At 48.1% G+C, this 10,750-nt stretch overlaps 1 protein-coding gene across 4 annotated transcripts in view; it reads left to right on the forward strand.

Annotated features, from left to right (window-relative positions):
- Positions 1–10,244, forward strand: part of Mxd (MAX dimerization protein) — a 304,254-nt gene extending 294,010 nt beyond the window's left edge. For all 4 annotated transcript variants that reach the window (XM_076775383.1, XM_076775382.1, XM_076775385.1 and 1 more), the window contains exon 8: positions 485–10,244. The gene's annotated coding sequence lies outside the window, so the exon portion shown is untranslated. The remainder of the gene's footprint in view (positions 1–484) is intronic.
- Positions 10,245–10,750: the final 506 nt, after the last annotated feature.

Raw genomic sequence — 10,750 nt, forward strand, 5'->3', positions numbered from 1 at the left:
TGCGGAGCAATAAGAATTTTGGAACATATAAAAAGTGGTATTGGAGACTATAACGGCGTTGCAAAGTCGATAAAATGCACGGTACATTTTCGAAAGAAAACGCAATTCAGACGCGGGGCAAACGATTAATTGATTATTAAGTTGAAAATAATCTGCATACTTCCGCGAAATATTTATGGTACTATGTATTCATATATTCATAGCATTATACAGGCTGGACCAAAAGTGACGGTTAGGCCGGTCTCGGTATTCCATAAAACATGGATTCCAACGGGTAAAAAATCTGGAAAAGTTCGTTAAAATCGGTATACAGTGGCTCGTAAGCGGGCGCATATTTACGGACACGTTTACGGGGGCGTAGGATGTAAATCTTCCTTTTCTCGCGAACCGCGGGGATGAACGGGCGCGCGGGAAAAGGGAGTAAAAAAAACAACAGATCCTCGACAAATAAATTCTCACGTCCGTGCCTCCGGGCTGTTTGCAGACAAAGAGATGGCGCGGCGGCGGCGGAAGAAAGCGGAGGGAGAGCACTTGAGGGGGCGGGAGACGACGAAGAAGCGGAGGGAACGGAACACGAGGAAGAAAGGTACCGACGCGAGGGCTGGGACTGCGGAAGAAACGGGAGACGGGGATCGAGGAACAAGAAGGGGAAGCGGAGGAAGAAAAACCCGTCGGAGCGTGCCAAGATCGACACCCCTCTCTGTCCAGAGGGTCACCATTTTGGGGAACATTCTGTGGAGAAAGCACGGGGAGAACTGAACAACGCACCGCGAACGACGGAGAGATATAGAAACCGACCAGTGCCAGGAGGACAGCGAAGAGAAGAAGAGAGCGACACTAGCGACGCGGCGGGAAGGGAACGCGTGTCGGGGAAAGAGGCGCGAGAGTGCAGCGGCGAAGCCAGAGCGATGGGAGAATACGGCGTGTAAATTGTCGAGTGCCGACGAGTATTGTACATATTTTTAAAGGGAGACCAAATTTATTGGAAGCCTTGGGGCACGGTGAAAGCGAGTAAATAAGACGTGGGAATCGAAGGAGTCAGATTCCGATTGCGTTTCTTTCTCTCAGATACGACCGAGGAAACGTCAGGGATCGATCGGAGACGGCCGGAACGAAACGCGTGTGTAACCGTCTACGACCGATCGATGACGAGACACGTGGCGAGTTTGGCCCCAAGGACGGTTCCGGTGGCGTGAAATCGCGGGCTTCGTTGCTTCCTCGACGATCGTCGCGGGATTCCCCCTCCCGTTAGCCGTAGTTCCCGGTTTCGAGATCGAATTTTTACCCCGGTTTCAAGTTACGGGATCGCCCCCCCACCCCGCGACCGTGTTCGCGTTCGCGTTCGCGTTCAGCGCGTAACCCGTGTCGGACTCATTGGCCTCGGTCTCCGGGATACGAATCGCTGTTGGCCCGCTTTCGAGCGAATTGCCGGAATCCCCCACCAAGTTTTGGTTTGCTCGAAAACGGGAACTGACGTGCTCGATCGAGGGAGAACGGAAGCTTTGTCGTCCCGCTCCGCCTCGTTTTTTCCCCCGCTCGTCCGGCGGAGCGGACGTGTTATTTTTTTTTTCCTTTTTTTTTCTTTTTACTTTTGCGATCGTCTTTTCATTGGTATGTTTGTTTTTGTTTTTCGTTGCAACGCCGCGCGACGTCGACTTTGTCCCCCCGAAACGAGAACGTCGTTCCGATCCTCGGAGAAGTTCGATCTGACGGCAAAGATGGAAGCACGATCGTCGTCGTTCGCGAAGAGGAAAGTTTTTACTCTTTTGGTTTCGCGTGTTATCGTCGTTCGACGTTCGCGGGCCGTTTCGTAAAGCTGCTCGCGAACGCGGGCGCGAAATAAGAAGAAAAAAGAAAAAAAATGGTAAAAAGAAGAAAAATCTTCGATTGCGAGGAAAATTGGAAACTGATATACAGACGGGACCGCGAAAAACCAAATCTGCGAACAGCACGATCTTTCATCGAATGGAATCGTTGGGGGCGGTGCCGCCGCCGCGGCGGGCGGAGCGATGGGCGTTTCTCTCGCGCCACGCCTCCCGGGGTCGAAACGCTTGCGGTCCCGTCTGTATCCAGCAGAGAGATCGGAAAACCAGTCGATCCGGACGAACGTCTGCCGCGCGTATCGAATTGGCGAAATCAGGGACGAGGGTAAAACCCCGAAGGGATCGTTCGCCCTGCGAGGAAGGAACAAAGGCGGTTAATTGCGAACGAGCTCGCGCGACGGATTTCTTCGGGAGCCCTGCGGTTTTAATTAACCGAGCTGAGAAAAAAAAAAAAAATATACGACGAACAACATTCAAACGCGAGTAGTACACGCGCGTACATTACACACGCAACCACTTCATTACGCGCCGAGAGCCAAGGGGACGGAAGCAAAATCGACAAAAAAAAAAGGTACACGGCTAATGTAAGACCACACAAACACACAGACACATACACACACTGAGAGAGAGACACTTGCGTATACGTTCTCGGAGACACGCAGTTACACACGATCGTCGGAAAACGACAGAACAGAAAATGGGTTGAAAAGAGAGAAAAAGTAACACACGTATACGTTGAACGGTTAAGTTAATTAAGAGAGAGAGAGAGAGAACCCTCTGTGCGCCGCGAAACGGCGGCGAAGAAAATAATTCTTATTATCTTATGGTATAAGTAACGTAAAGAAAAAGAAAAAAACAAAAAAAAAACATCGTTTCATTGTAATACACATTCAAAGAGTACAAATTCTGTAAGTCCCTCGTTGGGCGTTTCGAGGCTGTACCACCTGTTGTTGTTACGTGAGATCGCGTTTCTTTTTTGCAACAACGCCACTTTCTTCGCGTCGAGGGAACGACGACGTAAAACGGCGTACGCAGTCCAGGGTGGGCGGGGGGCGGGGCGGCGAGCGAGGTGGAGGGGAGGTGCAGGAACGCCAAGGAAGCGCGTCGCGCGTTAAAACGGGGAACAATGTTTCTGGCGCGTAACAGGGAGTCAGACGGAGGAAAGAAGAGCCAATTATGGGGGAACGTCGTACGAGATAACGTTTCGGAAGGAAATAAGGTCGTGTACCAAGGGTCCAAAGAGCTCCGAGAGGGAAATCGATCGATCTTTTCCGCTACCGATGCGACCGGAATAACGCCTGTTACACAATGGCCGGCGACTCGGTGATCAACTGTCTAGTTGGAGCTCCGAGTCTCCACTTTACGGTTCGAGTGGGGCTCTGCTCTCCTAACCTAACGTGGTTAGGGTCACCAGCTGTCCGTTGCTGAAACGATCGAGGGTCTCGTATCGAGGAACGTTTCGAATTCGCGATATTTTCACCAGCCTTACCCAGACGATCGTCGGCCGGTTCCAGTTACCAAAATGACGTCAAAAGACAATCGTCCGTGAACGATTCGAGACTCTCCGTGTGATAGGACGATCGCAGGGAACGACCGTGACGCTCTCGGATCGAATTAGCGGGGAACGGAAAGTGGGCGGGGAGAGAAGAGGTTCGCGGGCTAGGTTTACGCAGACCAGATAGACTGATTACCAAACGTAACGAGTGATCTCTTGAAAAAAAAAAAAACAAACGGTTTAAACGGCGTTAGTTTGTAAGAAAAATAAACACGAAAACAAAAACAAGCGTTAACCTTTTCGGGATAGGACGATTTCGACGGTTGGACGAGCCTGAGTCCGTGTTTGGGGAACGTTTGAAGTGTTTTCTCGCAGAGGGTACCCTCGATGAACGCGCGCGCGAACAAGTACTGGCGGAAGCGTAAAAGATGCGGCCTCGGTTGGAATGCGGGTCCCAATTGGTCGGAAATCTTTTTGCTCCGCCCTCGTAACGCACACTACGGCTACGAAGAGATCTGTTCAGGTGGTGTCGAGTTCAATTCCCAACGCGTAACAGCGAAGCGCGGATGTTCGGTTCTGAAACGTAGGCGGGTCCATTTCGTCACGCCCGCGGCTCAGATTTACGAACGGTGTCATCTATTGGCGGGCGAACGCGACGAAGGCGTAGACAAGCGGTATCGAGACACGCCCCTTTTACCTCACGGTGCCACTCGGAACCGAACGTTCGCGCTTCGCGCTGCACCAGGACACGAGGCGGCAAGGCCACGCATCGGTTTTACATCGCGAGGGTCGTATCTCTTACGCTTCCGATGGTAAACGTGTTTCGATGACGCATGATCTCCGAGAAGAGAGCAGAAATTTGAACGATCGACGACGGAGAAACGATGTTCGGTTTAAATTCGACGTGGGAGGGGGGCGTGACGGTCACGTGAGGCACGAACGACAGCCAACGGGCGACGGGTGGGGGCGGTGCCCGTGGACAGGGGTCGGTCTTTCGACGCGGCAAGAACGAAACGGAGACGGATAGACCCTAAATCCCACCGAGAGAGCGACCAAGCCGAATGAAATATTTTCAGCAAGGCAAGCCGCGACTTTTTAATATTAAACGTAATGATACTCCCGCATGTCGTTGTTGTATCAACAATCGACCTTATCTATAGTGAAACGCAATCATATTGGTTGTTGCAGAAGATTTACCGCGGCCGACACATCAAATATAAGTGGTGGGATTCGGGTCGTACCGACGCCCCGAAAAGATCCACGCCTGTCTCTCGAGGCCCCAGGACTTCGATCGCGTTCCAAGTTTCGACCGTCATCTCGGTATTTCAGCTTTATTTATTCCATGCGTTTCGGGGTGCGCGCACTGAATTTTTCGCGGGAATTTTGGCGATCGTCGCGATTTATTTTTATACAAACGACGGTATATCTTTTCGGTTTTTTAAGTCTTTTGTTTTCGTCTTTTTTCTTTTTGTATCGTGTAAAATTGTGTGTCGCGCGGCAATCTGGAGTTTCTATCGATCAGCTGGCTCCATCGACGATCCCCGTCGTTGGATACAGCTAAAGAGGGGCGGTTCACTCGGCGAAAGACACGCCAGATTGATGAATCGTCGCGGTTTGTGTCCGTTCGTAGTAATTCTCCGCGTTTCGACGAGTATCGCGAACACGCGTTGGTTGTCGTTCGTTGTCCAGAGTCTGGGGGAGGGGGAGGTGGGGGGTGAGAAGGAGTTTGAAGGAGAGCGACATTTCGCACGAGAGACTACGCCGTTGACTTTTCGACAGACAGCAATCGGAATCCTTCGATTCATGTCGCGCGAATCATTCGTCCAGCGACGAGGTGTCTTTTCTTCTTTTTTTTTTTTTTTTTTTAATTTTGTTTCGGGGGTGGGGTCTGACGGGTAGAACGATAAACAAATTAAGAAGCTAAAGAAAAAAGAAAAAAAAACCAGAGAGAAACCGTACGGGCTAAACGAGGGAACCACCACAAAGCAAACCAAAAATTACAAAAAAAGGAAAAAAAATTTAAAAAAAAAAACATACAAACACATTTACACTCACACGCATACAGAGGAAAAAAAAATGAACAAAAAAATAAATAAAATAATGATAACATAAATTACACGCAAACGTTTACAAAGTAAAAAAAAAAAAAACAAAAAAAAAACCAAAAAAAAAACGAGACCTGTTTAGAAAGAGGTCGTTAACGGGAGGGATAACGAGCAAACATAATTAACATTTTACAAAATAAGAAGTTTCATTAAGTGATTAACGATGAATGTCTCTTGAACGTGTAGATTGTTGATGAACGCACCTTCGTAAGTTATATTCCTTTTTTCTTTTTTTTTTTTTTTTCTTTATATTTCTTTCTTCTTTTTTTTTTTTATTTTTTATTTTGTCTCATAAAACTTTCGTTTCGTTTCGTCGTTGCCATCCAGTCGTTGTACGTGCCGTATATCTCATAAAACGATGGATTTATCGTTTTTGATCTGGGTTCGTAGTACCTTGTAGCGAGATAAAGATGTATGTATTCTATATATTAACAGGGACACACTCGCCCGATGTATTGCAGCGCGGCTTTCCGGCTCGAAACGAACGGAAAACACAAACACATATATGCAAGTATATATATGGAAATCAGACGATACCGAAGCGCAATTACGAGAATAAAAAAAAAAAAAAAGAAAAAAAAACGATCGGTGTTCTTCAAAGCGACACGACGGGGCGCTCGAGGATCTTCAAACCACCCCCCTCGTTTCTTTGTTTGTCTTCTTCCCTTCGACTTTTAACGACAGCCCAGCGATTCGAGCGAACGAAATTACTACTTAAAGAAACAAAACGTCCTGGTTGGAAAATACTTTTCGTCGCGGAATTCAAAATTCTCCATCGACGAAGTGGTCGAGCGCCTCTGAAAAGAAAAAAAAAAAAAAGGAAAAAAAAAACAAAAAACTAATCCGCGTCCGCACACTCGAGGTTCCGTTTCAAGATATATCGGGCCAGTCTGTTCCCACGAAAATGTGATATTAAAATTAACACGAAAGGGAAAATACGGGAAGCTGAAACGGAGGGTGGGGAGGGGGACGATGTAAAAGTTGGTGAATCGAGGAGGAAATTTAAACGACGGATTTCGTGGCAGGACGAGGGGAGGCGAGGGGCGGCGAGAGTGGAGGGGGAGGAGGGTGGGCGTAACGGGGAAGATCGATGCACCGATGCATGCAAGAAAGCCGGAAGACACGTGTGAAAGAGAGAGATTGAGGGAACCAGGTATACAGGGGATGAAACGTGTGCATGCGTGGAGGGGTTTATTGCGAATGACGGTTCGGGTACAGATCACAACAGCAGCAATATGAAATGATGCAGTATTGAGCTGACAAAACGAATGACAAAAATAACAAAAAACTTGTTACTCCAGCCGCTAGAAATAAATGTAAGATGTAATTCAACAGTGGTATGCAAAGCTGCGTTGATTTCTGGGCTCCGGGGGGGGCCGCGAGGCAGCGTGTCAAGGTTGTCGAGTCGTCGTTTGTTTTTTTTCTTTTTCATTTTTCGTTCTAAAAACCTCGAATCAACGACGCGGCGGGGCACGCGTTTTCTGCACCATTCGAATCGACCTCTGTGTGACCCCGTCGGTTCCCCCCGCGGCGTCTCGCGGCCCCCCGTCGAGACGGCAGCGCGTATCACGCGGCCCTCAGTCTAACGTTTAAGGAATCTTTTAAGTAATACTTGATCGATAAATTAAAATAAAAATAAAAAAAGAAAGCTAAGGAGATACAAATATGAAATAATAATGAAAAAAATGGGTGTTATTTTTAGATGTCTATTAGATTATCAGAACCAGAAAACTAAAAGATAAAAAAATGCTTAAATCATAAAAACGAATAAAAAAATGAGAAAAAACCTACTATTAATACTACTACTACTACTACTACTATTACTACTACTGCTGCTACTACTTCTACTACTATTACTACCGTACTTGTAATAAGGATTTAAAGGAACATAGGAACTTAGTTGATGCGATTTCACATGATGCAACTTTTTGAGAAGAGCGTCCCTCTTTTTACGGAATACCTGCGCAGGACGAGCCCACGCATCGCCGTGCCAAGGCTCTGTCACACCGATTTTCCTTTATTTTTTTTTTTTTTTTCTAGCGACACGAGAACGCGAGAAGGCTCCTCCTTTCTATCGCGCGACCATTTTCATTCTCGAACGGTGGAAACAAAGAATAGCGTACAAAACGAACGGGAGGACACGCGATCGTCGATAACGGATAACTCCTTTTTACCAACGGAGCTCTCGGGACGTGTCGCGCGCAGTCCTGTGCAGGTGCGGCTAATAATTGTGGGCGTGAAAGGGACGAGGACGACGAATGTACGGACGACTTCGTTGGTTTTTTTTTTTTCTCTGTCTCCCTCCCGAAGAAGCGTCGTGTCGTCGTCGTCCCCTTCCGTCTCGCGCTCAGGGACACCTTTTTCCTCGAGACGTTTTGCCGCTTTCATTGTTTAGATGATTACTATTTAACGACAAAAATATAAAAAAAAAAAAAGAACGTACCGGGACGATCGTGACGTGGCGTCGACGGGGCCCGTCACCGAGGGTGGGCTTTTCTTTTCAGGAACCAAAAGTTACAATACAAAGACGAGGTAATGAGACGAGAGAGAGAGAAAGATAGACGAGCCAACGATAGGTGGAGACTCGAGGATCGTCGCGAGCGCGCCGCGACTCGTCGGTTTTTCAACGGGTAAAGCGGTCGCCGGGTCCTCCTCGACCCGAGACCCCTCGACGCCCCGACCATCCGGAGGAACGTCAACCTGGTCGCGCCGGAGAGCCTTTTCTCGGGACGAGATAACGCTGGGAACGAAAGCTAGCGATGGGAACGAGAAAAGTTTGGGTACGAGGGACGAGAATCACGGGTACAAGAGACGAACTGTAGAGGGCGGAGCCTGAAAAGCGAGGGGGCGGATTAAAGCAGCGGGGAAAGGTTTGACGGGCGGCGACGTTGCAACGGCGCAATTGCCGCGTGGCGATACTCCTTCAGACGAAAAGTGCGGTCCTTTTCTCGGTCGTTGTTGAGCCACGTAAAGCTGTCAGGAGCGGAGAGTCCCTCTGGGCCGGGTCTGGCGAGGGTAACGAAAAGAGGAGGCGGAAAAGGAGGCGAGACGCGCGGCCTGCAGGACGATCCTCGAGGAGAGCGAGTTGGAAACGGCTCGAGAAGGGCAGGCAGCAAGGCGAAAGGATGAAAACGCGAAAGTCGGTCGGACGATAGGGGGGGATGACCCACGATATCAACGAGAGTTTTCGCGGAACGGTGCGCGGAGGATTAAACCGGGGAGGGAACGGTGTGTGGCGCGCGCGTGTGTGTGCGCGATACGAACACTCGGAGCGATATAGACGCGAGTTCGGAAGATCTGTCCTGGGTGGGCGGACCCTACTCGCCGTTTGGCTCCGCCCACGCGACGTCCGCCGCTAAGCAGAATGTATAAACAGTGTCAACGTGACGCGCAGACGACTATAGAGTGCACGAACAGTCTACTCGTTCGTTTTTAACCTTCTTGGACCGTCTATGTTATATATATTTGATACTGTACATTTACAATTTGTCCGAAACTGATCGAAATGGAAATCATCGACATTGCGAAACTAGACCGAAAAACCGCGACTAAAATTCAGTTCCAAGAAGGTTAAAACTAACACGTCGAACAATTTATTCACGCTTTTCTAGAAGAAACGTCAGGCTGCTGGGCAATATATGCGTGGAAACGCGAATAGCGGGTAGACCGTTCGTCCGATATCGAAACCAGGCACGTCACTGGGCGGGGCCATCGTCGAGGTGGGCGGAGTCGAGCTTCCCGCCACGCCCACCGGGGACAGAACACTCGCACCTGCGTCTATGGCAAGACGATGATTACGAGAGAGAGAGAGAGAGAGAAAGAGAGAGTGGAGCCACGTTGAGCTCTCTTGTCGCAATGAGCATTTAATCAACGGTAGGGAAACGCTTAGTGGACTTAATCTTAGGAAGCGAGCCGATGAAATAAAAAATACTGTGGCGAACAAAGAGGGGGGGAAGGTTCGTTTCATAAACCGACTGCGGGCAATCGTAACAAATAAGCCAATTTGGACGATTTTCGACGGTGTCGCGCGAAAAGAAAAATTTTGTCGAGAGTGGAAGGGGAAGGAGGAGGAGGAGGGAGAAATCGAAGGTTTTTTTGGTGGGGTTGGAAGCGAACGTACGAGAGAAAATACGACGCGTTCTAAATATTTGAAGAGGTTAAGAGAAAATGGTGGACAAATGCGAGGGGGATGTCAGGTTAGGTGCGTGTCACGGAGTCCACGCCTGAAAATCGCGTGCGTGGACGTAGACGCACGAAAGGGGTGGTGGGGTTGAATTAAACAGGGAAGGGGGAATGGTAAACAGCGACGAGAAATAAGAAATGCGTGTATTTGGGGGATGCGAGAGGGTGAAAGATGCGAGAAAACGAATCGGTAAAAAATAAGGGTTGATGGGGCGATAATGGGATGCGTAGCAGGTTAAAAGGCACGTTCTATCAATTTGTCAATAATTGTCATGATTCGATGGTCGATTGGTATGCCTATGATTGAACCTCCATTACCAGGTGGACGTATGGAAATATTCTTAATATGATTCAGTACGATTCTTATAATTATTATCATTATTATTATTAATTAATTAATTGATTATCATTATCGATTATCATTAACAGTGCGAGAAGTAGGAATATACCAGACAAACAACAGAAAACAATTGATAATGGAAAAAAAAAAAAATGAAAGGCAACCACTTATATATTATTGTAAATATTTACTTGTAACTGCTATTCGTATTGCAGAGGTTTTGTTCTCTCAACAAATGATTTCCTCGATTCTGCGGGAAGAAAAAAAATGAATAAAATAAAATTTGTGTATTATTAAAACGTGTCGTTGTTTATTCCCCGCGTCCTCTAGCGTCGCGAATGTATAAGCGGGAGCACGAAAGATTTGCCCCCGGTGGGTGGAATTACATTCGGATGTAACACTGGGTTGGACCATCGCCAAAGTGGGCGGAGTCGAGAGCGGTTCTCGCGCCACGCCTCTCTGGGACGAACACTCACGGTCTTATCTATACATACTTTCCATCGCTCGTCTAAAATTCAATTTGACGCGCTTTTTTCCATTTTTCTTTGCGTCCCGGTTCGCGAACGAGTCGGGAATCGAGATTGTTCCCGGGCTAAAGCGAATTTCTGCATCGTTACGCGAAAGAGATAAGGTTTTATCCGACGCGCGAGCGTCGATTTCGTTTTACGCGAAAGATCAAACACGATACACGCGTTCTGACGCCATCTTGTGGATTTATAACCGTATCACAGTATTGATTTCTTACTTGTGGCAAAAATTACGGTACCGTGAGTGGACGTTCTTTACCGCGAGGCGAACCTTTTAA

The sequence above is a fragment of the Colletes latitarsis genome, chromosome 10, assembly GCF_051014445.1.
Source record: "Colletes latitarsis isolate SP2378_abdomen chromosome 10, iyColLati1, whole genome shotgun sequence".
NCBI classification, from domain to species: domain Eukaryota; kingdom Metazoa; phylum Arthropoda; class Insecta; order Hymenoptera; family Colletidae; genus Colletes; species Colletes latitarsis.